The following is a 27634-nucleotide window of genomic DNA, read 5'->3' on the forward strand; positions in this document are numbered from 1 at the left end:
TCCGTAAGAAGGAATAGGGTACTCTACAATACAGTGGCTTAGGAAGAATGTGAAAACATGTATATGTAAGACAACAAAGAATGAATGTCTGACTCTCCTGTGTCCAGAAAAATAGAAGGCCCAGAAGTGGAATATTATGCTGCATTATAGAACATTATTGAAAAGTCTAAACTGTTCTTTAGAAAAGTTTTATTTTCCAAGTTATTTGTACCTATTCATTTAGACTTCCTAACAAAACCTGTTGGGCCACACACTATTCACCTGCATAAATTTACTTGTTAGAAGCATCCAAATTAGGCATCATTAGGCAGATTACACTTTTAGAGTTTAAGACACTTGAAAATATTATTTAAAAATAACTAGTAATAATTTTTAAGATATCTCTATTATATGGGAATGTGTAAAAGAAGTAGAAAGAGGTAAATATCTCAATTTTCTAAAAAGATAATGGATAGATCCCAGTAGTGTGGACCTAAATAGATATATATTAGTTATAATGAAACAAAAACTAAAATACTACATAAGTGGTCTAGGAAAAGTCAAAAAGAATGAACCTCAATTAATTGTAGAATAGATTAGTAAATATTAATTATAACTCATTGTGTCACATTCTGGGGGTACCAATCTGGTCTCGCCCCAAGCATTGCTCAATAGATTATTGGATAGGAATGGGCAAAGGACTTGAATAGACATTTCTACAAAGAAGATATACAGATAGCTAATAAGCACATGAAAAATGCTCAACATCACTAATTATTAGGAAAATTCAAATCAAAACCACTTCACACCCATTAGAAAGACTATTATAAAAAATAATAATAAAAAGGAAATAACAAGTGTTGATGGGGATGTAGAGAAATTGGAACCCTTGCACATTGGGAATATAAAAAACCACTGTGGAAAACAAAAATTACCACATGCACCAGCAATTGGTCTTCTGGGTATATAACCAAAAGAATTGAAGTCAGAGACTCAAACAGATATTGGTACACAAATGTTTATAGCAGCATTATTCATAAGAACTGAAAAGTATAAACAGCCAAGTGTCCACTGACTGTCCATCAGTGGGTAAACAAAATGTGAAATATACACACACTGTACTATTATTCAGCCTTAAGAAAGAATTAAGTTTTGGCACCTGCTATAACGTGGATGCACCCTGAAGACATTACACTAAGTCAAGTAAGCCAAACACAAAAGGACAAACGTTGTATGAATCTGTTTCTCTGAGGTAGCTGGAGTGGTCAAATTCACAGAGACACAAAGTAGAATGGTGGATTCCAGGGGCTGGGGGGGAGGGAAAAATGGAGAGTTATTGTTTAATGTGTATAGAGTTTCAGTTTGGGAAGATGAAAACGTTCTGGGGATGGATGGTAGTGATGGTTGCACAACAATGTGAATGTATTTAACGCCACTGAACTGTACACTTAAAGATGGTTAAGACGGTCAGTTTTATGTTATGTATATTTTACAATAAAACAACAACAAAAGCAACAACAAATAGATTATTGGGTAGGAAGCGTTATCTCTGCAAAGAAGGAGTATGCCTTATCTGCAAAATGAGTGAAGTGACCAGTCATGTCCTTGTATTTGTCCCCTATACCCTGATTATTCTCATTACCTTTCTTCTTTTTGTCCATATTTGTAGCTGAAATCATGCTGCCTGGGAACAATAAGGAGTCACAACCTATTTCCATGATGAAAAGAACAAGGAGGGAAAAGGTAATTCGTCATAGTTTTTCTTTTTCCTCATTCCTCTTTGTTGTTACATACTTCCCATAGTGTTTTCCCTCTCCTTTTATTATTTATTTTGTCTTCATTTTCTTCTCCATCTACCTACTCCTCCTCTTCTTGATCATTTCCTTTCAATCAACGTCATCAATACCTCTTCTTTTCTTTTTCCATTTCTTTTCTTCTCCTAAATAATGGCAAAAGTATGTATCAATCATTAACAAGCTTGGAGCAAGTATTCAGCATCTTCATAGGATTCATAGGTCAAGATATCAAAAGCCCACCACTAGGAATATTTTAAAGTCTTTGTGAATAAACATTGTCAGCTCCCTCACAAGACCACCAAAGAAACTGTTAACCCAACTGAGTTCATCAAGCTTATTGAAGCAAGGGAGATCACCACCTTAATAGTTTCAATAATGTCTTAAAGGGGAGAAATTAGGGAAGGTTTTGGTCTTTGGAGTCTGAGCTAAAGTAATTTAAGGAAATTAACTGGGGTTGGGAAAAGTTTGTGACATATCATTTAAAACTGTTGCAACAGCAGGTTGAAGATCTTAAAGCAAATCTTGATAATCAAACTATTGCTCTGATAAGCAAGCTGTGTGTCTATGTAAATGAACTGTCATGAAAATCATTCACTCAGATATGTACTTTAGTCTGTAAAAATTTATTCAAGCAAAAAAATGAAATTATTTACTGATTTGCCAGTTTATCTTTCTGGTGAAAAATTTCCTGAGCAAACAGTTAAATCATATTGACACAGATGGTCTCAGTTGCTAGTCCCAATAGTTAAATTATGTGGAGGCAATGGTCTTAGCTCTTACACAAGGAATGGTCTTAGGTCAACACAAAGAGACTGGATTTCAGAGAAGTAGTGGGTAAAGACTCCTCTGATATACTCTGGAAAGAAGGTAAAATATAGGCTGGATAGTTCTCAATCAGGGAAGGTCTTGTATACTGGGGGCATTTGGAAATAGGTATAGGGAGTGCTATTTGCATTTAGAGAGTTGTGTCAAGGGATGGTAAATGAACTGCAATATGCAAGGCAGTCCCACACAACAAAGAATTGTGGAAACTAAAATACCAGTAGAGCCCATATTAAAAAGTCAATGGCTGGATAATAGTAATTTTAGGTAGAGTTGCAGTTGTTTAAAAACCACACTAGAAGACAGCAACTTGTCACTTTACATTAGTCATCTCCATTAACATGTCAGCAAATACTGTATATTTTTCAGCATTCTGAAAAAGACATTAAGGAAGAACTAGGAAAAATGAAATAAAGTTGGAAGGGATAGCTAGTATTACAGGTGACACAATAACGTTCAAATTTTTCTCAAAGAATAAAGGAAATGGGAAACTTAACAGAGATAACATATAGATTCAGTATATACCCACCAAAATGAAATTAAGTCAGCTTCTAAAGACCATGCTTAGAAGCAGTTTAAGCAGGGAAGATTTAAAGATTTTGGCAGATTACAAAATCAATATGATTGGAGCACAAATTTCAAAGCATATTAGGAGAATTGTATTGAATTGTGTACATTATATTTTAAGAGAGATATTAGCAAAACAGGGTGAAGCCAGGAGAAAATAACCAAGATGATGAAGGATGTGATGAAGAGTGTGGAGACCACAGCATATCCAAACTGTATGAGAAATTACTAAAGTAATCAAAGACTTTTAGCTTGGTGATTAGAGAAATAGAAGTTAAGGAGAAATTGTTGTCTTCAATAATATATTAAGAACCATCATCTTAAAAAGAAATGTTTGACATTATTCGAGTCTTGCGACTCAATGTGTGGTCCACCTACCAGAAGAATTGGCATCACCTGAGAGCTCCTTAGAAATGCAGAATCTCAGGTCTCATCCCAGACTCATTAAACCAGAATCTGCATTTTAACAAGATCCCCAGATGATTCTTTGTGTCTGAGAAGTGATTAGAGAAGTGTTTCCCAAACTTATCTGAGAGCAATAATCACCTGATATATGTGATAAAATACAGATTCCCAGAACCAAACTCAGACTTTCTGGTTCAGAATTTCCCAAGGGAAAAGGCCAGGTAATTTATAGGTTTAGCAAGTGCAAAGGGTGATATTAATCACACAAATTTGGGAAACTCTATTCCCATTCACAGAACTAGACCTAGAAAGACTACCAAAATCAGATTTTGACCACAATTTCTGAAACTCTGTCCTATCATAAGAATAAGCTGCTTTGGGAGGTAATAAGCCCTGCTCATAGAGCTTTTATAAGCAGAGGCTGACCATCTTTCAGAAATGACAAAGGAGGGAAGCTTATTCTTTGTGGGAGGTAGAACTTAATGAGTATATGTTTCCTTCCAAATATAAAATCTAGATTCTCCTAAATCCAGCTGTGATTTCTCAATTTGTAGAGACACACTTAGTAATAAAAGCCAGAGGCAAATCCAAGAATAAAAAAGAGTTGACCCCCATTTCTGTAGTGCATTCCCACTGATGCCTTTCATGAGCATTTGCTGGTAATTCATCTAAACTGTGATCCCAATGACACCAGGAACTGAAAATAGATCCACAGGTTCCAGGAAGTAATTAAGGGTTTTTCTTCTGAGCTCAGCTTGAATTAACTTCATGGGGTCTTGCAGCTGCTTAGATTTTTCACACCAAGTTATGTCATGGTACATAATTTGATGCTGTAATTTATTCACAGTTAATTCTTATTAAATGGAGCCCAGTGGCAGTTTTACTGTAATAAGGAAGAAAGTACCGCTTGTTTTATTGCCAGAAAAATGTTCACTGAGGTGAAAAATCGACTCACCTATGATCAGCTAATATACAGGTAATTGTTATGTGGAGTTCTCAAATTGAGCAGCTACAAGAGTTCTCAAATTGAACTTCTATGAAATTCCACCCTTATTTCTCTTTTATTACTCTGGTTATTTGAAGATTAGATTCAATTAGCGTTTTGCCCTTCTGTTTCAAATTCTAGCACCAAGTTACACTGCTCACTCGGAATTTTGCAGCAGATACTATAACAAAATCAGACAGCCATCATTTCAGTCAGCCATGCTCTCTCTCTTTTTTATGTACGAAAGCTATTATAGAGGAAAAAATAGTTGCTCTGAGTAAGGAAGGAGAGTGGAGCAAAAGGGAGAGGATCTGATGGGTGTGAAAATTGGCTTTGCCAGTCTAAAGTGTGGACCTTAAATGCACAACCCATTATTCCATGCAAGTACACATCACTTGTGTGAGTATGAGATTTGTGTTGGAGGTATGGCTATGACTTGACAGAAGTATAAAGAGGGGAGAGGAATTATATGAGGTTCTGTGGTGTTCAAAGTCATTTGCTGATAACTTCTTTTTAAGGAACAGTCTTTTTCTTAAGTTTGAATCTAAGAAGTAACACTCAATTCGGTCTCATTGCATGGCATTACCACTCATCAAACATTTCATGCTAGAAATCTCCAAATCGTGCTCAGCGCTTCTTCTTCCCCACCCCATATTCAAATGCTCACCACATCCTCATTATTTCACCTATTAAAATGCCCTTTAAAACAGTACATTAACACATTTCTGAGCACCAGGTATGTGTTGCACATAGTCTCACACTAAAGACTAAGGTCGCCCCTAATCAGCTAGCCCCAAAATTATATAACAAGCCTTTATTTCCTCTCCCTCATTTAAATCTTTCTTTTCCTCAAGAAATGAATTTCTACCAGGATGATCTTTATGAAAGATCTGACTCTTATAAAGTCTAAATGACTCCCAACCGGCTGAAAAACAAAAAGTTTCCCATGTGAGTAATCATGAAAATTGCCTGAGTTCTTTTGAAAGACAGAGAAAAAGGAAGGAAGGAAGGGAGAGTTTTACTCAGGCTGCTATAACAAATTACTATAACAAATTACCATAGACTGGTTGGCTTAAACAACAAATATTTGTTCTCACAGTTCTGGAGGCTGGGATGTCCAAGATCAAGGTGCTAGCAGATTTGGTTCCTAGTGACAAACCTATTCCTGGTTTGCAGGTGGCCATCTTCTCATCGTGTCCTTACATGGCAGAGAATGAGAGAAGCAAGCTCTCTCTTCTTACGAGGGCACTAATCCCATCATGAACACTATCTCTCAAAGACCCCCATCTCCAAATAACATTACATTGGGGATTAGGGTTTCAACATATAAATATGGTGGGGGGAGGAACACAAACATGCAGTTTATAACAGAAAAAAGAAAGGAAGGAAGGAAGGAAAGAAAGAGGGAGAGAGGGAGGGAAGGGAGGACGGGAGGAAGAGAAATCTCCAGGCCCCTCCCTTGTCAATTCTTATTTGGTAGGTTTGGAGTGGGGTCAAGAAAGCTGATTTTTTTACCAGTATCCTTGGAATTCTTATAATTAGGCATGTTTAGGAAACAATAAAGAATACAGCCAAAATATATACCTTGGCATTCAAAATTTCCAATCCACCCTGACTCACCATCTACATAGTACTTCACATTCTTTAAGGTACTTTTTCTTCCAGTCCAGTCATTCACAATTTTGTCTGCAAACCAAAATAACTGTGAGGCTTTGTAAATAACCCACACATGTATCCCTTATCCCTGTATCCCTGGAGTACATGATTCTGTAGGTCTAGTGTGTAGCCCACGAACAGCCTAACAGGTGATTTTGATCACAAAGCAAGATTGAAACCTGCTGCTCTAACCACATCACATTAGACTACCAGCCTTCACTCAAACAGCTAGTCCCTTTCCTTTCACCATGATGATATTTTCTTCTGGCTGGGATACTCTACTTTTCTCCTTTTTCCAACCTGGGAAACTAATTTTCAAAACTCTCTTTAAATTTTCACCTCCTCTTTGAAGACTTTTGTTTCCCCCATCTCAGTCTACAAAAGATTCCCTCTTTTGAGTTTTCTTAATTTGCTCAGATTGCCAGCCTCTTAGTGCATGGTCTCATATCCATTAGAATAAAATTGCCTCTTCTAATAGATTGTGAGAGCCCTCTTTCCAGAGATGGTGACATTTCTTCCTTATATGCCTTGTATACTAGCAACACATCTGGAAAAGGGATGGAAAGTAGAATGGAAGGAACGGGGCAGTCATTGAGAGGGGGTGCAATGGGGGGCATTTGGGGTGCTGGCACTATTCTTTTGATTTGTGTTCATTTGTTTATATATGTTTTACCTCAATGAGAAATTTAAAAGAGAGAGAGAGATGGAATAAAATTGTCCACCATAATGAAGACGAACCTGTGGTTCAGACTCAGAAAGGAGGCTGCCTTGTTACTTGTCTCTCTTCTGTATTACACTTTGCCTGACATCACCTTTAGAGAAGTTGAGGTCTGTGTTTCCCTACCTACTGGTTGCCTCTTTTACTGATTAGAGGCATGGAATTTATTACATAGTTTTTGCCAGTCTGGTGTGTCTTTTAACTTAGAGTCAGATTACTATTAAATAATTATTTAACTGAATCAAAAATTTGGAATATGATCAAATTCTGAGTCAAAAATTCTGATTTCTATGCCTTTCATGCCTCCACAACAATTTAGTAGTTGTGAACTTCAAATATGTTATTCTGTTTCTGAGGCCAAGGTTTCCATAGGATGAAATTGATTTTCATTCATTAAATGTACTATATGATAAACTCTAGTACTATATGCTAGACTCAAGGTTCAACACTGGAGATCAGACAAGCTTGCTGCTCTTAAAATCCTTACAGACTATTAGAGGAAAGAATTATTACAATATAGAGTAAGAAGTATTACAAAAGCCCCCTTGGGAGTGTGCATGTGCCTCAGGAAAGATTATTATCTCCTGTCCAACCCACCTCACATCAGAGTCCTGTTGTGCACTTCTAAAGAGATATGTACTCTTTGGTCTCATCTGGGTGGCAGGAGAGGAAGAGGGACAAATCATAGAATGGAAAGCACATTGTAAAATTTAAAGCCTTGGGAAAGATATGCTGTTCCTCTTGTAATGTTGTCTCTTGATTGACTTTCGACTGGTGGTTGCCTATTACATTGGCCATTCACTACTTCAACTAATTTTTACTGAATCCCAATCATTTGCAAGGCACTATGTTAAAGACTAAGAATAAAGCAGAATAAAGACAGTTTGTCTCTGCCTTTGGAAGATCACAGGAAGAACAGACAACCAGGAAATCAAAATAATGTGGAAAGTGCTATGATAGGGAAGTAGAGATTGCATGTTCATTTCTGAGAGAAACTGACCTAAACTTGGTAAGGTGGGAAAGTCTTTATCTGAAGGATAAAGCGGAACTAACCAAGAAAGGAGGGGAGTATGAAGTTCTGGGACAGTGATTTGGCCAGAGGGAACAGCACAGGCGAGGATCCAAAGGAAAAGAATGTGACAAATTCAGGGAACTGAGAAAAGTTTAGAATGTATGTGAGGAGATAAATTGTAACTTTGGAGGCTGCAGAGGCAGGCATGAACCTGTTTGTGATGGACCATCAAAAGCTTTGTAAACTTGGTTTCAGAGTTTTGACTTATATTCTGGAGGTATATAGCAGGAGATAGCAGAACCCCTTTTAAGTATTTTAAGCAGCAGAGTGATATTATAAGAATTATAATTAAGAGAAAAAAATCACTTTAATTGCAGTTTGAGAAGTTCACTGTGGTTAGGGCCAGATTGGGGCAGGAAGGTAAACCAGGCTTCTCAGCAGGATATATTCACCACCTAGCAGATGGTGTGCTAGGGTATGAGTGAAGGCACCGGATAAGCATTCTTTTTAAAATTTTTGTTGTAGTATAGTTGATTTACAGTGTTGTGTTAGTTTCAGGTGTACAGCAAAGTGAATCAGTAGATACATATATCTACTCTTTTTATAGAGTCTTTTCCCATATATGCCATTAGAGTATTGAGTAGAGTTCCCTGTGATACACAGTAGGTTCTTATTTGTTATCTGTTATATATATTGTAGTGTATATTGTCAATCCCAATCTCCCAATTTGTCCCTCCCCCGCTTATTCCCTGGTAAACATAAATTTGTTTTCTACGTCTGTGTAGCATGGTATGTTTTCAAGAAGTAAACATTTTACTTAGAATTTGGGATAAAATAAGTTTTGTGTTCTGTATTCCTAAGAAGTTTCACCACACACCTGTGCATGCAAGTCAGCAGAACCTTGCTCTTCTCGGTCAGTCAAGCTTATATTTTCATCATGAAAGTTTGGAAAGTAGGACATTTTATTTGTAGCAACAGATTAGAAAACTTGCCATTTTTGTCTAGTCCCTGAGGCTTCCCACAAAATAACAAAAAACCCAAAAACAAAACAAAAACTTGAAAGCAAAGATGATATTACTTCTCAGCCAGGATTAGTGACTCGGTACTAAGCAACAGTCATCAACATAAAAAAACACAGGATATACTGAGATATTTATTTAAAGTATAGGCTTTATTATTGGGGAGATGCAAATTAGACAATTCCAGGATCTGTTGTGTGAAAAAAAGAAACTGAACAATTACTGCAGGAAACACTTTTCCAGCAACATTTAAAAGCCAAGCATGCAAATTTTGAAGGAAAAATCATCAGCAATTTTGGAGCTAAAAAGAAATGTCTTGACTAGGAGCAAAACAAAAAAACCTGATCAAACAAACAAATGAAAAATTGTCTGATACTGCCTTCAAGATCAGTTTCAAAACCTTCTTGGAAAAAAATCTCTCATATTTAGAAGTACATTTAGAAAAGTGCTGTGCTGCAGATATGGCCAAATCTATCTGAGTCAAAAAGGGGAAACCAAATAGTTCCCTTAGAGATCTCACCAACCAACACTTTTTAATATATTCTAAACATAAGAACAATTTGATAAGAGACTGAGGTAAACCTATTTACTTTTGCAACTGCTTGAAAGAACATACCATAATGATTTGGCTGTTTTACTGGTTGGAAAACTAAGTAATTGAAAAGAACTTGTTAGTGAAGTAATTATTATTGTAAAGACATTTTCCACAATTTGATGAGTTTTCTAGGAAAAATGAGTTTTAAATTATATGTAGAAATTTCCTGGGTGAATATAAGATTATTTATGACTTCTGATTTTTCTGTGAGCCAAGAGTTGTCCCAGAATACTCGGTGTCATCAACACAGTCTGCAACTATTCCTGTTGTTCCTTCTCTTCTTATCTTAAGCATCTTAAAGACCTCTAGACATTAAATAAGTAAAACACATAAACCCTACAGATAGAAATAATTTAACACTTTCTAACATAAACCTAAGTAATTATGTTTCTTTCTCATACATCTGCAGAACCACTCCAACAATTAGTGCTATGATAGCAGCAATCAACACAGGGCGTGGGTATTACACTAGAGGTAAGCTATACCAGGGCAGGGACAATGTTATTACAGGAAGACTTAACTCTGAAGAGGGCTAATGAGAGAAGGCACAAAAGTGACAGAATAACTTATGTATATGCTTTAAAAGTTTATAAGTGATTTGGACTCTAAAAGTGTCCAGATGCAAATTTTAATTCATGAGGATGAGGTTAACCACTCCTCTTCCACCCCACTCCCACCCAGTCAAGCGAATTCTCTGACATCAACTGAGTGTCCTACAATTCAACTCAATTCTGACACTATCTACCCAAAGATAGTGTCAGATTCCACAGGTTAAGGGTTCAGTCCTACAAGACTGCCCTCCCTCCCCTGCTTCCGATGTCAGTTATAAATCCAGGATGTTACCTATACTTCTGACCAACTGGCTATAAATCAGAGGGTCCCAAGACTCCCTCCTTGGGTTCAACTAATTTGCTAGAGTGGCTCACAGAGCTCAGAAAACCCATTTACTCACTAGATTGCTTGTTTATTATAAAAGGATATAACTCAGACACAGTGAGATGAAAGAGATGTATCAAGCAAGGGATGGGTAAAGGGCATGGAGCTTCCAAGTTCTCTCTGAGCATGCCACTATCTCCAAATCTCCAAGTGTTTACCAACCCAGAAACTCTCCAAACCCTGTCCTTTGGGGGTTCTATGGAGGGCTCATTACATAGGCATTATCCATTAAACCACTGGCCATTGGCAATTGAACTCAATCTCCAGTCTCTCTTCCCTCCGCAGAGATGACCAAAAGTTCCAACCCTCTAATCACTGGTTGGTTCTTCTAGCAGTCAGATCCCCCCCATCCCTAGAGTACCTAAGGGCTTTCCAGAAGTCACCTTATTAACGTAACAAAAGACATCTTTATTGCTCTTATCACAGCAAATTTCAAGGAATTTAGAAACAGTGAGAAATATATTTTGGTCATCTGAATGACCAATATATGTTTCTTATAAATCACAATATCACAAATTCATAGAGGTTTTGTTTAGTTTTGTTTTTTTGGTTGTGTTTTACTTGTATAATGTCTAGATGTATATAGGAGTCTTAAGAAAATGAAGGCACTCAGCATTGACATGGCTCTGAGGACTTCCACATATTGTGGAGTTAAAAAAGCACCCGTTTTGGAACACTAGGGACATGGTATTTCTATCAGTTTCTTTTATTTTCAGTATAAGCCTATTTTCCTCTTTAAGCCAGTGTGCCAAGGGACCCTTGAGCAATTGAATGCACAGGCCCTGGTGACCTTTTGGCCATTTGCCACATAACTCCTTTTTCAACTACAAAGCTACACCACAAAATTGTAACTAGAAGAACATGGTATCCCCGGGTTTGGGCAATTCCATTTCAAGAAATAATTTATGTAATTAACAATAAGGAAAAAAACAAAAAATGTGAGATATTGTACAGTTCTGTATCCAAAAAAGTTTTTGAATGCCTTTTACTTCATAGTATTTCTATTAGAGACTAGTGGGAGCCTGACTGTCAGTGCCTCAACTAAGAAAATTTGTAAATTAACTTGCCTGTAGACAAATCTTTTTTTTAACCCCTCCTTTCTTAAAGCAAAAGGAAGTCTTTACTGCTCATATGTAATATCTGATTATGCTATATTAGGTGTAGCTTTTGACAAGTTCATTTGATTAATGTATATCTCTGGAATTCTGAATCTTCTCTCACTACCTTATTTTTTTTTTTTAAATGAACCATCTAATTCATTTAGTACTTAGCAAAGGTAAAATTTCCTCTCCTGTGATCTTGTCTGTTTAAGCCACTAGACTATTATTTGAAGGCAGGTACTTGAAGGCATGTGTATACAGTTGACTCTTGAACAACAAGAGTTTGAAATGCATGGGTCCACTTATACACAGATTTTTTTCAAAGAATATGTACTACAGTACTACTACACAGTTGGTTGAATCTACAGACACAGAAGGGCATATACTGAGGACCAACTGTAAAGTTATACTTGGATTTTCAACTGTGCAGTGCCCCTAATCCCTGCATTGTTTAAGGGTCAACCGTGTATACATGTATATACAGTTATATATATATATATATATATATATATATATATATATATATATATATATATAATATATGTATAAAATATATTTATAAAATCTCCCAGCAGAGGTCTCACACAGAATGGCTGTGCCAATAAATTTTGATGAACGAATAAATGAAACAGGAAAAATTAATAAATGTCTAAAGTATTGCTGAGCTCATGATACATACGAAAAAGTTATTTGATATGCAAATTAGTGATTATAAGGCACATTACAAAGAATACCTAGGACGCTGTTTTGTTCCAGTGGTTGATACAATTTTGTCTTCTATGAAATCATCCTGAAAAAATAAATTGTGATTATTATTTCTAAATGACTCAAAAAATGGGAACCCCATAGACATTACTGGGGGGCAGGGGGAGATGAAAGAAGTTTCACAGAAATAAGAATAAACAAACAAAGCTCAAAATTATGATTCAAGAAAATTATGGTGGTAGTAGAATGTCTGAAACAAATTATCAACTTTGTCTTGACTGCTGATGCTAAGGAATCTATATGTCAGTATACACAGTAATTTGTACATACAAGGCATTTCTTTCTCTGTCAAGCAGATTATGGAGTTCTTAAAGAATTTAAAAATGCAATCAAATTGTTTGGGTTCTGCTGTCAAAAAAATATATTTATGAGAATGAGAAAACATGCTCCCAAATTGCCCCGAGCTTCCATTTCTGATATCATTCTACATCACAACTTTCTTCTTCCCTGTAGGTATCTCCTCCACTAGAACATAGACTCTAGTGGAAACTATGCCTGATTTTAATTTGTATCACCAGCAACCAGCTAATGCCCAGCTCATAAGGGGTTAAGTCAGTAGATATCTATGGAATTAATAAGTGAAAGAATGAATGGGCAAAACATGCCTCTGTAATATCTGTAGAGTTCAATTTCAAGTTTATGCACTGGCAGATGAAGCAAGACTACCGGAATTAATCAGAAATGAAAACTATATTCTACTATACCGCCAGAATGCAAGACATTTGCTGTGATTCACGTGGACCTGAGCTTTACTGTCTCATTTCCCCTGCTATTGGGATTTCAACATGGTGAAGGAAAATTGAACACTTACAAGAAAAATTACTAGGAGACCAAATATGTGCAATAATATAACCACAAAATGAAGAGTAAAAATTTAGGCTACCTTATCTGAAATTATTATAAACAAACATTTTGATTAAATAGCAATGCTTTTATCAAATGGGAAAAAATGACCCACACAAGCTTTATAATTTTCCAGCACTTTTCAATTAGTAAATCATCTTTTAAAATTAAAATTAGCAAGCATATATTTGATGCATAGAGAGATTCCACATATAGTGCTATATATAGAGATTTTATTATATATTGATTAAAATGAATATCAGATAAATATCATTTGAAGTTCATAATACCTTTTGAGATAGCTGAGTCAGAAATATTATTATATTTACAGGTCAGGAAAATGAGTGTTAAGTTAAATTACTTGCTCACCTATGCAGGACCGAGATTCAAGCATTGATCCTGTCACTACTCGTGTGAGAAGAAGCAGCTTGCCTGACCATCAATTTCCAGAGACCTTATAAAAGGTATGTGGGAGGGAAACAGCATTTAGGTCTGACCTTCACCCAGACCTCTTTCCCGTGTGCTTGCTTGACTTGCCTATGTCTCCATGGCTTCCGATCCACCGAGGGCACCCGTTCTCTCACTCTTTGCATACCCAGTTATCTGCTTTGGTCATACCCTCCCCCAGCCTCAAACGCAGCCCTGAATTAATTATACTAATCCTTTTGCTTCCAACTGGGAAAAGGAATCAGATATTCTCCTGAGATGCTGGCATCCTGGACTGTCACTGGGATCAGGTGTAGCATATTCAAGAGCAGTCCGGATGCTAAGTTGTTTGCTGTTCCAGGGTGGAATCCTGGCACTGAACCTAGCTGTCTGCCCTCTGAGTTTAGGCACCAAAGAGGGAAGCAAGCATTCCACTGGCACATCTGTGCTCATTTCTGAGAGTCTCAGGAAAGGGCATGATGCTACTCAGCTTCCTTCTGCAGAAACAGAAGCATGGACTTCAAGATATCCATTCAATATTCATCAGGGACACAAACCATGTAGGTGTTATCCTCCTATAGCCTGGAAACCACAGAGACTATGCCGGCTTCCTACCTCCCCAAGGATAGTCTTGCCTACTAAAATATTTAAAAACAGACTCACAATGTTTGTCAAGGAGGTAGAATCATCGTGAACCATAAAAACTAGATTTGCTCCACTGCCCATCCCCAGGGCTTTGCCCCACCACTTAATCAGTGCCTTAACTTGTCCTACTTGCCTCCCTACCACCTCCTTCCAACACCATGGACCTCAGCCCAGAAGGCTTCTTTCTATGGTACCTTGTACTAAGGACCAGAAGCACCTCCCCTACAGCCAGACCATGGGAACCTCAAGCAGCAGCTCCTTGTAAAAAAATTTGTCTCACTTCATCCTTAAAGAACCTGTAGTGAATTTTCAATACAAAAGTTAGAATTCTCAAGATTTCACAGATGAGAAAGTGAGCTTCAGAAAAATTGGAAAGAATGTCACAAAACTATTTTAAGTCAGAGCCTGAACTTAAATGTAGACAGTCTGATTTCCAGCTCTGGGGCAAGGGAAGGGGAGTAGGGGGGCCAGGGGTTACAGAGAATAGAGGCTTTACCTCCACAAGGTGATGCTCTGATACTCACCGGCCTAGGCAGTGACAAACACTGAGGAGGTCTTTATTGTCATAGGGATTAAAGTTCAGTAATGCTGAATTAGAGGTGACCCACTGGTAATGGCAAAAAGCACCAAGACAACATTTGGACAGTTTTTAATCCTGGTTGTTTTAGTCTCGGTGGACTGTTAGTGGAACCACACAGGGAGCAACCACAGATCAAAGGGCTTCAGAACCAGGACATATTGGAGAAATTCTGGTTTTCCCTCCAACAGCCTCCTTTCTTAGGAAAAACTCTCAAACCTTTTGTGACAAGGATTTTTGCAGAAAATGGAGCATATTCAGTGCCTCCCAATTACCCAAGAGCCCAGTTCCCAAACATGGCTTCCAAGGCCTTTGTGCTCTGCCTCTGCTCACTTCTCTACCTCATCTTTCACCTCCAGCTCCACACTGCAGTATGAACTGCCTGCAGTTCCACAAAAGGCTTGTGTTCTCTCTTATTTCCAGGTCCTTGGTCAAACTTTCATTTCTGTGTGGAACATTCTTTTCCATTCTCTTTCTTCTTGTGTCGTCTTTCACAAATAAGCCTAGTCATTATTATGTTTGGAAAACCCTTCTGAATTCCCCTAATAACACATTAGTTACCCTGATGTGTCTTTCTCTTATCATACACTGTACTATACCCTCTTTGTAATGACATCACTCACTCAAAGGAAAGCTCCGGAAGAACAGAGATCATTTTCAGCTGCTAGAAATATGTCTGGCATGTAGTATGCATTCTAAAAGTATTTATTGATTTAATGTTGCTGTTAAAGAGAATTTTAGCTCCAGAATTATCTACATTTATAAAAATTGGAATAGTAGCAAATAGGAATGCAAATAGAAGGATAGAACCAGAATACATGGCAAGTTAATATAGAGTAGATTGGAAGTGGCCCTTGTGCTGGATATTCTGTTTGACCCCTTCCCAATGCACACTCCACCTTAATCAACCCTGCTCTGGGTTCCAGGAGGCCAAATTTTGGGGACCATATATATACCATGTTCTCTTACCATCTGACTTCCTATTAGGTTCTGCCAGTGGATGCAGCAGAAGATTATGAGGCAGCAGGAGTGATTGATAAATTGAGACATTTGTCTCCTTGGCTCCCTACTTTCCAGGCTGCATCCCAGCCATTTAACTACCAAAGTGACCATCTCCTACAGGTGCATGTCTCTCCCAATTCAGGGACAGAGGCTAAGGCTTAACCACCAAGTGTGAATTCCTCCTTCCCCTCCCCCCCCCACACCTTTGTAAACAGTTTCTTTTCAGTGTACCATCTTCCTACAAGGACCCTAATCCATAGAGCCTTATATTTTGTGAGATTTGGACTTAACTCTGCAGGAAGTGAGAACCAAAAGCTTTTAGAATATAAAGATATCCATACAGTTCGAATATTAGCAGAAGAAAATAACCTATTACACTACAGGTTCCTCAGGAACAGAGCCTTTGCCTTATTTGAGTCCATAACCAGTGCCTAGAAGAATGTATGATATACATGGCCTACAATACATACTTATTAAATAAGTAACCTCAAAAACAATTGATCAAATCTGTGTAGCCTAAAGCTTGAATTATAATCAAGTGCAGACAAAGCGCCCCTAGTAGTAACAAAACAGGTAGATTCCAGAGAAATCCTATAAACTAAAATCAGGCCATCTAAATGAGTGCTTCCCTGAGAGAGCAGGACCTGAAAAGGACCTCTTCCCATATAGGTGTTGTTCCAGCCCTTATACAGCCATCTTACCATGTCCACAGATAATTCCTTCTCGGTGATTAACTACACTAGGACAGTGCTGCAGTGAGCAGTTATTGCTTTACAATCCATAAGGACAGACTTGGAATTGAAGGCAGCATTGTCAGCAAGGCACCACTTACCTCATCCTGCAGATATCACTCTGATATCGAAAGGTGATGGACTTCGATAAACTATCCAAGTATAGAGCCTATAAGGGTATTTTTAGAATCAGGAAGCCTGAAAGACAGGTACAAGATGCCAAACAGAGCTGAGGAAGTGAGGGGGAAAATAAGGAGGAGAAATTAAACAAAGAAAAACACTGCTGGATCTCCCGAGCAAGTTCTTCTACCTCCCCCTTGTGGCCAAATTTTCCTAGAACTAGGTATTTTTTTTCCCCCCCCTCAAAATAACATTTATTAGTATTTAGGTCACATTATAAAAATGAAACTTGTTTATTGCAAACAGAATAGAAAATTCACTGGAGTGGATAGGTAGAATACCATGTGAAAATGTGTAAATTCTGCAACCGAGTTTTAAAAATGAATTAATGTTTCAACAAAGGCTTAACCAAGAACAAAGAGATTCATCCAGAGTTTGACTGGTACAGAGTGGCGAACTTCATCTTCATAGAAACTCATGTAATTCTCATGATAACCCTTAACAGTAAATATAATTGTCCCCAAATTAGTAATCTAAGAGTGGATATGAAAGCTTTCACATATTTGGTGCCTACTGTGTTCTAGCATGTGTAAGAATTCTGCATAAACTCATTTAATTCTTAAAATATCCCTATGGGATTAGGTAAGAATAGCAATTTTTATTAAACTTCCCAAGGTAACGTAGTTTATACATTACACAGATGGGACTTTAATTCTCCCGTATTTCCGCTATTCCATGTTGTTTCATCATATTCTTTCTGAATTCCCCTTTTAACTTTCTACCAGTATTTCTTAAAGTTGGACTTGCACACCTCCAGTAGGGACACCTATGACCTCTAGGAGATTCTCCTACCTTTATACTCTTCTATACATCTTATACCTGCCAAAGATGAGGTAGAGACTCTCCTCTTGACCTTATGCATTAGTTACACATTCATGTTAATAATTAGTGCAATAATCAGAATTAGAAAGTACACTTTGTTCTCTTTAACACTCCCCCCGCCGCCCAACTCCTAGAGTAGGGAACACTCTATGGAGATAATGGTGCAGAATTATTCCCTTTAAAATTATAGTAGACACATTTGGATTCAGTAAACAGTGGGAGTTATCAAATTTTCTAAGTTCAAAGTGGAATAATAGAGAAGTGAAGAACTTGTGAATTACTGAGTTTGAGGGCATACTTGAAAAAAACTACAAAATCACATATAGCTATTCAAAACACTATATAATAAAGAGGGGATAAAGGAATGTATTATCTGCTAGTTTATCTCTTTTATCCACACCAGAGAATCTTAATTCTCATTTTCTAGGACTTCTGGGTGTGTTTAAGTCTGCCAAATTAACTCATAAATTTTAAATGATAACTATATATTAATTAGCATTTTAAAAATATGTTATGCAGTTTATTGGAAGAGTTGTTATAGGCTAGGTGGATGGTAGTAAAAGTAAAAGACACGGGAGAGGTTATTATCAAATTTCCAAATGTTTAATAATTTATTTCTTCAGTGCAACAGATCACCCAGTAATGCATAAGAGTCCAATTCTGCTTGGGTTTCGTTCCTGGCTTTGCAACTCACAAGATTGTGACCTTGAGCAAGTTATTTATCCTAGCTAAGCCTCTTATCCCACATTTGTAGTGATGACAACAAAAATCTATTGTGAGGAGGCTCAAATAAATGAGCAACGCCCTTAAGCACTTTAGTATAAGGAAGTTTCGACTGATGTTTGCTCTTTGTATTTGAGCTTGAAAATTACTTCACCCAAAATTTACCTTCAAGAGAGCATCTACTAACCACTGGCTAACAGTGGTTATACCATGGCTGGGATCAAAGCCAGGAACACTCTGGATAGCAGTATTTCTTTGGTGGATTTTCTGCTAATGAGACTCCTTTTCATGCTTTCAAACCTTGATAATATATCTTGTATTTGTATAACAATTACATATTTTCAAATACAATGGTATACATTTTCTTATTTGGTTTGACAACCAACACTTCAGCTTCATGGCTACTCTGCTGTTTCTGTGGCCAGTCCTGCCACTGCACTCTGAAGCTTTAAGTACATGTTTACCCAGTACATGAAGTTGGATCCTAGGCTGGAATTTGGAAAATCACCAAAAGTACACATGGCACCTCCCTGACTTTTGCCTCTAAACACCCATATATTTGCTAAATACTTGCTGGGCTATGAGATAACCTCCAAGAGGTTGCAAATTAAGTGTGTGACACTAATATTCATTGTGTAAGTTAAAAAATAAACTAATATTATAGCATTTGTCTGATTACAAAAGCAAAGCAACTATAGACATATAGAAAAGAAAAGAAAACAATCCTTTTGTTGGTGAGAGTAGATAGATCCTGTTAACATTTTAATGCATTTCATTTTACTATTTTTCTATGAATATTTGTGGGTTTGCTTTCTTTTAAACAGGGGGATTAAAACACATAGAGAATTTTCAATCAATCAATAAGTAAAAATATACGTATCTTGTTACAGAGTCTTTTCAGACAGTGGATGTGATTATCTGAAGTTGCAAATTCAAATATAAATTGTTCTTACAAATGACCATAGTACTGAGGACCCTCCTACCCACCCCCATCAGCACTATGAAGACCAAAACATAGTTATGTTAGTTTCCTCCTCTGTGTCCTCACAGTATTTTTGTCATGTATTCCTAACAGTAACAAATCTGTCTCTCTGAAACTACACTGTGAGCTCTTTGAGGACAGAATTGATGGGTGGTTTATCTTGGGGAGATAATTCAGTGTAATAGTTAAGAGAGAGAATTCTGTAAGATTGCTTGGGCTGGTTTGTTAACTCAGCTATTTGACACTTGGAGAGTTACTCAGCTTCCTCGTTGGAAACTCCAAAGGCTTGTTTCAAGAATAAGATGAGATAATCCACATATGAAGAAGTTAGTCCATAGTAAATGTTCAGTAAACATAATGTTGTAGATCCAGAACCTGACATTGAGCATAGCATGGAGAAGATTCCAAAAACTTGTTGAAACAGATATTTTCAGCGTGAGCAATAATTATGAAGCTGACATCTAAAAGGTCTGATCCAGGCCTGTCACTGACTAGTTATGGGATTTTGTACAAGTCAGTGTCTCTGGGTTTTGTCTTTCTCATCTGTAACATGGGAATAATGAGCGTTTAAAAAAATCAAACTATAACAAGTGTTTCACAAAGACATTATGCTTGAACACCGTGAATAGATTTTCCTGAGAATGAATTCTCAGAAGTGATACTAATGAATCAGAGACTATAAATGCTTTTGAATTTGGTGTGGGGAGGTACATTTTACCTCTCTCCTTTCCAGAAGGGCTATGCCAATTAGCAAACTCAGTAGCATTGTAACAGAATTCATATTTTACTCTCACCAAAAAGAGGACTGTTATTTTTTAAATGATTTGACCAGTGTGATGTTTTCTTTGGTTCTTGCCATTTTAATAGATGCTTTTTTGTTGCTGTTGTTACTGTTGAGGTTCAGCTTTTCAGGTTTTTACAGATGTATTGACAATTTATATTTTTGACTTGTTTGTGCACTTTCTCTTTATATCTTTTGTCTATTTTCCTATAGAACCATTCAACACTTCCTTGTCAATGTGTAATATCTCATGACATATTAAGAATGTTAATGCGGTGTTATATTTTCTAATCATTTCTTTCGAGATACTGACATAAAAATGTTTACAAAATAGAACAGAAGAAAACACTAAACCATAAAGCTCTTAATAAACATTAGCTTTTAAAAAATAATCTCAAAACCCTAAGTACAAACCAAATTTAGACTTCTAAAACTCATTTCTATTAGCCCTTATATCCCAGAGAGTTTATGGCCTTCTATTTATAAACATTATCTCATTAGGAAAATCCAAAATTTCTGGGGCACCCATGAAAAACTGTGTGAAAAAGAGCTTTAAATTTGTCAAATTTTAAAGTTGTCACATTACCTTAAAATAGCCTGCTTTTGCAGTTAAAAGCTTGAGTGAGTTCTCACTGATTAAAGTTAAGAACCTCTTAAAAAATTTAATGAACCAAAACAGTTGTTCTAATATTAAACATTGTCTCAGTAAATCTTAGAGGTTTAGTACTGAACCAGAATAACCTTTTTTTTTTGTAAATTCAACCATTTATTTTAATGCATATTAAAAGATTTTGAAACATTTTGGCAAAATAGGATTAGTTTTCTTTTTCCTCAGGGTTACCCCCCAGACCAGAAACCCCAAAACAAAAAACTCAAACCAAAACAAAAAAACCCTTAACTTATAAAGAGAACACTTGGCTTTTATTTTTTAAAATAAACCACTTAGTAATTGGGTTTCTCTCCTGAAAAGTCATCTTTCTGTTAATGGATTTTTTTGTAGCCCTTAGTTCAGTGCCATTAGTGACCGTTTTATTCACCTTCCTTTCTCTGTTGCCAGAATACCTGTGTTTATGTGTTTATGATCCCATGAACTAATCTTGGGTTGGGAAGAAGTGTTGGTTTTTCTGTTCCTAGAGCCAGCACAGGACTTGGTCCATTACAGATACTAAGTAATGTTTTATTGAACTGGGTAATGGTAAAAACACATACAAGGTCCAAGGTATGAACTTACCTTCTGCCTTCCATAATCTTCTGAGGGCAGATAAAAACAATTTTAAAAATGTTTAGCCAACATTTTCCAAATTGAGATTCCATGGAGTAGTGTTACAGGAGATTTTTGTAGGCCTCCACATGTTCAGCAAAAAGAAAATTAAGTATTTGGGAAACATTGCTTACTTTAGGAGATGCATTATGCACCCATGTACCTATGAAGCCTCTGAAGGGATACTGTCGCATAAAAAAGGGGACTATTTCATACACACCTCTTTCAGTTTCTAACATAAAAAGATGTTTGATTGGTTCATTTTAAAAGCTGCAAGAAGATATTGCCTTATGAAAGAAGAACTGAGAGCTCAAAGTGAGGGTCAGTAGAGAGAAGTATAGGTTAAGAAGCAAAGTGAACTCATTAAATTAATTAATAAGTAATAGAATTGACTTACAGAAAAAAAAATCAGTAATATGGAAAATAAACTGGATAAACAAGAATGCAAGCTAAGAAGATAGATAAATATGATGAGATAAACATTATGATAAACATTTTGAGCAGAACGAAGATTTAACCTATGACTCAAATGTGCTACTCTTGAAAATTAAGACCAAGATATAATTTAAATACTTCTGGGAGAAAAATGAATAAAAAACTGGAAATTACACATTAAATGACTTACCAGGTTATGTGAAAAACACATCAAATAAATCACACCCAGATTTATCCTGGGTCTTGGAATTTTAACTACTTATTTTGGAAATGTACAAACATACGCAAAAATAAAGTGAACAATATAAGGAAACTTCAGGTGTCCATTACCCAGCTTCAGCAATTATAAACATTATTTTAGTTTTTCTCTAATTGTATCCTCTTTTCCTTTTGGGGGAAATATTCCATACAGTTTGTCTATAAATATTCAATACACACCTTCAATAAATAAGAACAGATTTTTTTATATAACCACCATAATATTGTCATATCTAGCCATGTTAATAGTAAACTCAGTTTCCCTTTGGCCTGATCAGAGGCCCTGTATATTATAAAAATACAGGGAGGTTAGACAACCATCTAACTGATTTCAGTTAAAATATCTTACCTTTGAAAAAACAAAACAAAGAAAACAGAAAATACCTTGTATACACATTCTTAAGACCCATCTTAAAGTATTAGAAGGGACTGTGAAAGTGAGGGTCCCTGAAGCCCAACCTTCTTTACCTTCATGGTAAATTTACCCTTGGCTGGAATCTATGTGCCACTCTACAGCACCCTGTTAAGAGGCGGCAAGATTCCACAGGCTGTGTGATTATTCCAAGAGAGGTAGAGAACAGAAAATCTGTCTTGTTACTGCTTTTTCCTCAATATCTAAGATGATGCTTCATACTAAAGGATACTTAATAGATATTAAATGAATGAACAATGGCAGTAGAAACCCCCCAGACTCAACAAAGATTTCTATGCCTCAAATATCTCAGAACTACTGGATCTGAAGCAGCAGTGCTGGGAAGAACTAGGAACTTCTCAGTAGTAACTAGTAAGGACCAAGACCTAAAACAAGACAAGAGCCTGCTCCAATTCTTTGGCACAGCATAGGACCCAGACACTTTAGTATCACACCAGAAAGACTGAGCCCAAATCATGAAACAGACTGAACTTCTTATGGCTGGCAAGGCAGGATGAGGGTTTAAATTCTGATTATCTAGATTAAAAGGAAATAAATATTATTTTTTACCACACAATTGAGGAGTCAGGCTAAGATTCCTAACTTCTTTTAGATTGAGTGCTTCAGTTATGTTAGTCAATGTCCCATATATTATTCCATTTACTGTTATAGTGACCTTCTGATTCTAGTACATAGGGGTTGCAGTCTCAGGTTTTGACCTCAGACAGACCTAATCAAATACTGACTCTTCCATTTATTAGTGTATGACATAAGGGAAGATTTATAACAGCCATAATCATCAGTTTCCTAGTCTTCAAAATATGAATATTGCTACTATCTGTATCACTGGCTTATTGCTCTGAAGGTGAAATAAGATGGCACATAGTAAATTTCAACATGTCTTAGCTAAAGTTATCAAATATGTATATATAGAGAAAAAATGATAGAGAAAATAACTTACCAAGGACATCAAGGTAGTAAATATACAGAAAAAATTTAAGCACAGGTTTTTTGGTCCAATGGCTAGTTCTCTTTCCAAAGTCGTTAAAAATAAACTCCAGAGGACCTTCAAGATGGCAGAAGAGTAAGACGTGGAGATCACCTTCCTCCCCACAAATACATCTACGTGTGGAACAACTCCTACAGAACACCTACCGAACGCTGGCAGAAGACCCCAGACCTCCCAAAATTACTACTACTCCCAAAAGTAGTAAATATACAGAAAAAATTTAAGCACAGGTTTTTTGGTCCAATGGCTAGTTCTCTTTCCAAAGTCGTTAAAAATAAACTCCAGAGGACCTTCAAGATGGCAGAAGAGTAAGACGTGGAGATCACCTTCCTCCCCACAAATACATCTACGTGTGGAACAACTCCTACAGAACACCTACCGAACGCTGGCAGAAGACCCCAGACCTCCCAAAAGGCAAGAAACTCCCCACGTACCTGGGTAGGGCAAAAGAAAAAAGAAAAAACGGAGACAAAAGAATAGGGCTGGGACCTGCACCAGTGGGAGGGAGCTGTGAAGGAGGAAAGTTTTCCACACACACGGAAGCCCCTTCGTGGGCGGAGACTGTGGGTGGCAGTGGGGAAGCATCGGAGCCCGGGAGGAGAGCGCAGCAACAGGGGTGCGGATGGCAAAGCGGAGGGATTCCCGCACAGAGGATCGGGGCTGACCAGCACTCACCGGCCCGAGAGGCTTGTCTGCTCACCCGCTGGGGCGGGCGGGGCTGGGAGCTGAGGCTCTGGCTTCGGTCAGAGCGCAGGGAGAGGACAGGGGTTGGCGGCGTGAACACAGCCTGAAGGGGGCTAGTGCGCCACGGCTAGCCGGGAGGGAGTCCGGGAAAATGTCTGGAGCTGCCGAAGAGGCAAGAGACTTTTTCTTGCCTTTGTTTCCTGGTGCGCGAGGAGAGGGGATTAAGAGCGCTGCTTAAAGGAGCTCCAGAAACGGGCGGGAGCTGCGGCTATCAGCGCGCGGACCCTGGAGATGGGCATGAGACGCTAAGGCGGCTGCTGCCGCCACCAAGAAGCCTGTGTGCGAGCACAGGTCACTGTCCACACCTCCTCTCCTGGGAGCCTGTGCAGCCCGCCACTGCCAGGGTCCCGTGATCCAGGAACAACTTCCCCGGGAGAACACACGGCGCGCCTCAGGTCAGTGCAACGTCATGTTGGCCTCCGCTGCCGCAGGCTCGCCACGCACTCCCTGCCCCTCCCTCCCCCTGGCCTGAGTGAGCCAGATTCCCCGAAGCAGCTGCTCCTATAACCCCGTCCTGTCTGAACGAAGGACAGACGCCCTCAGGCGACCTACACGCGGAGGCGGGTCCAAATCCAAAGCTGAACCCTGGGAGCTGTGCGAACAAAGAAGAGAAAGGGAAATCTCTCCCAGCAGCCTCAGGAGCAGCGGATTAAAGCTCCACAATCAACTTGATGCACCCTGCATCTGTGGAATACATGAATAGACAACAAATCATCCCAAATTGAGGAGGTGGATTTGGGAGCAACAATACATATATTTTTTCCACTTTTTCTCTTTTTGTGAGTGTGTATGTGTATGCTTCTGTGTGAGATTTTGTCTGTATAGCTTTGCTTTTACCATTTGTCCTAGGGTTCTGTCTCTTGTTTTTTTTTGTTTTTCATTACTTAAAAAATGTTTTTTCTTAATAATTATCTTTTATTTGAATAACTTTATTTTATTTTACTTTATTTTATTTTATCTTCTTCTTTCTTTCTTTCTTTTTTCCTCCCTTTTATTCTGAGCCGTGTAGAGGACAGGCTTTTGGTGCTCCAGCCAGGCATCAGGGCTGTGCCACTAAGGTGGGAGAGCCACGTTCAGGACACTGGTCCACAAGAGACCTAGTTCCATGTAATAACAAACGGCAAAAATCTCCCAGAGATCTCCATCTCAACGACAAGACCCAGCTCCACTCAACGACCAGCAAGCTACAGTGCAGGACGACCTATGCCAAACAGCTAGCAAGACAGGAACACAACCCTATCCATTAGCACCTAAAATCATAATAAGGCCACAGACACCCCAAAACACACCACCAGACGTGGACCTGCCCAACAGAAAGACAAGATCCAGCCTCATCCACCAGAACACAGGCACTAGTCCCCTCCACCAGGAAGCCTATACAACCCACTGAACCAACCTTAGCCACGGGGGGTAGACACCAAAAACAACGGGAACTACAAACTTGCAGCCTGCGAAAAGGAGACCCCAAACACAGTAAGTTAAGCAAAATGAGAAGACAGAGAAACACAAAACAGATGAAGGAGCAAGGCAAAAACCCACCACACCTAACAAATGAAGAGAAAATAGGCAGTCTACCTGAAAAAGAATTCAGAGTAATGATAGTAAAGATGATCCAACATCTTGGAAATAGAATGGAGAAAATACAAGAAACGTTTAACAGGGACTTAGAAGAACAAAAGAGCAAACAAACAGTGATGAACAACACAATAAATGAAATTAAAAATTCTCTAGAAGGGATCAATAGCAGAATAACTGAGGCAGAAGAACAGATAAGTGACCTGGAAGATAAAATAGTGGAAATAACTACTGCAGAGCAGAATAAAGAAAAAAGAATGAAAAGAATTGAGGACAGCCTCAGACACCTCTGGGACAACATTAAAAACACCAACATTCGAATTATAGGGGTCCCAGAAGAAGAATAGAAAAAGAAAGGGATTGAGAAAATATTTGAACAGATTATAGTTGAAAACTTCCCTAATATGGGAAAGGAAATAGTTAATCAAGTCCAGGAAGCACAGAGAGTCCCATACAAGATAAATCCAAGGAGAAACACGCCAAGACACATATTAATCAAACTATCAAAAATTAAATACAAAGAAAACATATTAAAAGCAGCAAGGGAAAAACAACAAATAACACATAAGGGAATCCCCATAAGGTTAACAGCTGATCCTTCAGCAGAAACTCTGCAAGCCAGAAGGGAGTGGCAGGACATATTTAAAGTGATGAAGGAGGAAAAACCTACAATCAAGATTACTCTACCCAGCAAGGATCTCATTCAGATTTGACAGAGAAATTAAAGCCTTTGCAGACAAGCAAAAGCTAAGAGAATTCAGCACCACCAAACCAGCTTTACAACAACTGCTAAAGGAACTTCTCTAGGCAGGAAACACAAGAGAAGGAAAACACCTACAATAATAAACCCAAAACAATTAAGAAAGTGGTAATAGGAACATACATATCGATATAACTTAAATGTAAATGGATTAAATGCTCCAACCAAAAGACATAGACTGGCTGAATGGATACAAAAACAAAACCCGTATATATGCTGTCTACGAGAGACCCACTTCAGACCTAGGAACACATACAGACTGAAAGTGAGGGGATGGAAAAAGATATTCCATGCAAATGGAAATCAAAAGAAAGCTGGAGTAGCAATTCTCATATCAGACAGAATAGACTTTAAAACACAGACTATTACAAGAGACAAAGAAGGACACTACATAATGATCAAGGGATCAAGCCAAGAAGAAGATATAACAATTGTAAATATTTATGCACCCAACATAGGAGCACCTCAATACATAGGCAAATACTAACAGCCATAAAGGGGAAATAGACAGTAACACAATCATAGTAGGGGACTTTAACACCCCACTTTCACCAATGGACAGATCATCCAAAATGAAAATAAATAAGGAAACACAAGTTTTAAATGATACATTAAACAAGATGAACTTAATTGATATTTATAGGACATTCCATCTAAAAACAACAGAATACACATTCTTCTGAAGTGCTCATGGAACATTCTCCAGGATAAATCATATCTTGGGTCACAAATCAAGCCTTGGTAAATTTAAGAAAATTGAAATCTTATCAAGTATCTTTTCTGACCACAATGCCATGAGACTAGATATCAATGACAGGAAAATATCTGTAAGAAATACAAACACATGGAGGCTAAAAAACACACTACTTAATAACCAAGAGATCACTGAAGAAATCAAAGAGGAAATCAAAATATACCTAGAAACAAATCACAATGAAAACATGATGATGCAAAGCCTATGGGATGCAGCAAAAGCAGTTCTAAGAGGGAAGTTTATAGCAATACAATCCTACCTTAAGAAACAAGAAACATCTCAAGTAAACAACCTAACCTTACACCTAAAGCAATTAGAGAAAGAAGAACAAAAAAACCCCAAAGTTAACAGGCGGAAAG

General features: G+C 37.7%; 1 long non-coding RNA gene across 2 annotated transcripts in view; it reads left to right on the forward strand.

Moving 5' to 3' along the window:
• The first annotated feature begins 1647 nt into the window (after positions 1-1647).
• LOC307188515 overlaps positions 1648-27634 on the forward strand; it is a 65038-nt gene continuing 39051 nt past the window's right edge. For both annotated transcript variants that reach the window (XR_013828963.1, XR_013828964.1), the window contains exons 1-2: positions 1648-1722; positions 13576-13662. This is a non-coding gene — a long non-coding RNA (uncharacterized lncRNA). The remainder of the gene's footprint in view (positions 1723-13575; positions 13663-27634) is intronic.

This window comes from Stenella coeruleoalba (genome assembly GCF_951394435.1).
Source record: "Stenella coeruleoalba genome assembly, chromosome: 7".
Taxonomy (NCBI): domain Eukaryota; kingdom Metazoa; phylum Chordata; class Mammalia; order Artiodactyla; family Delphinidae; genus Stenella; species Stenella coeruleoalba.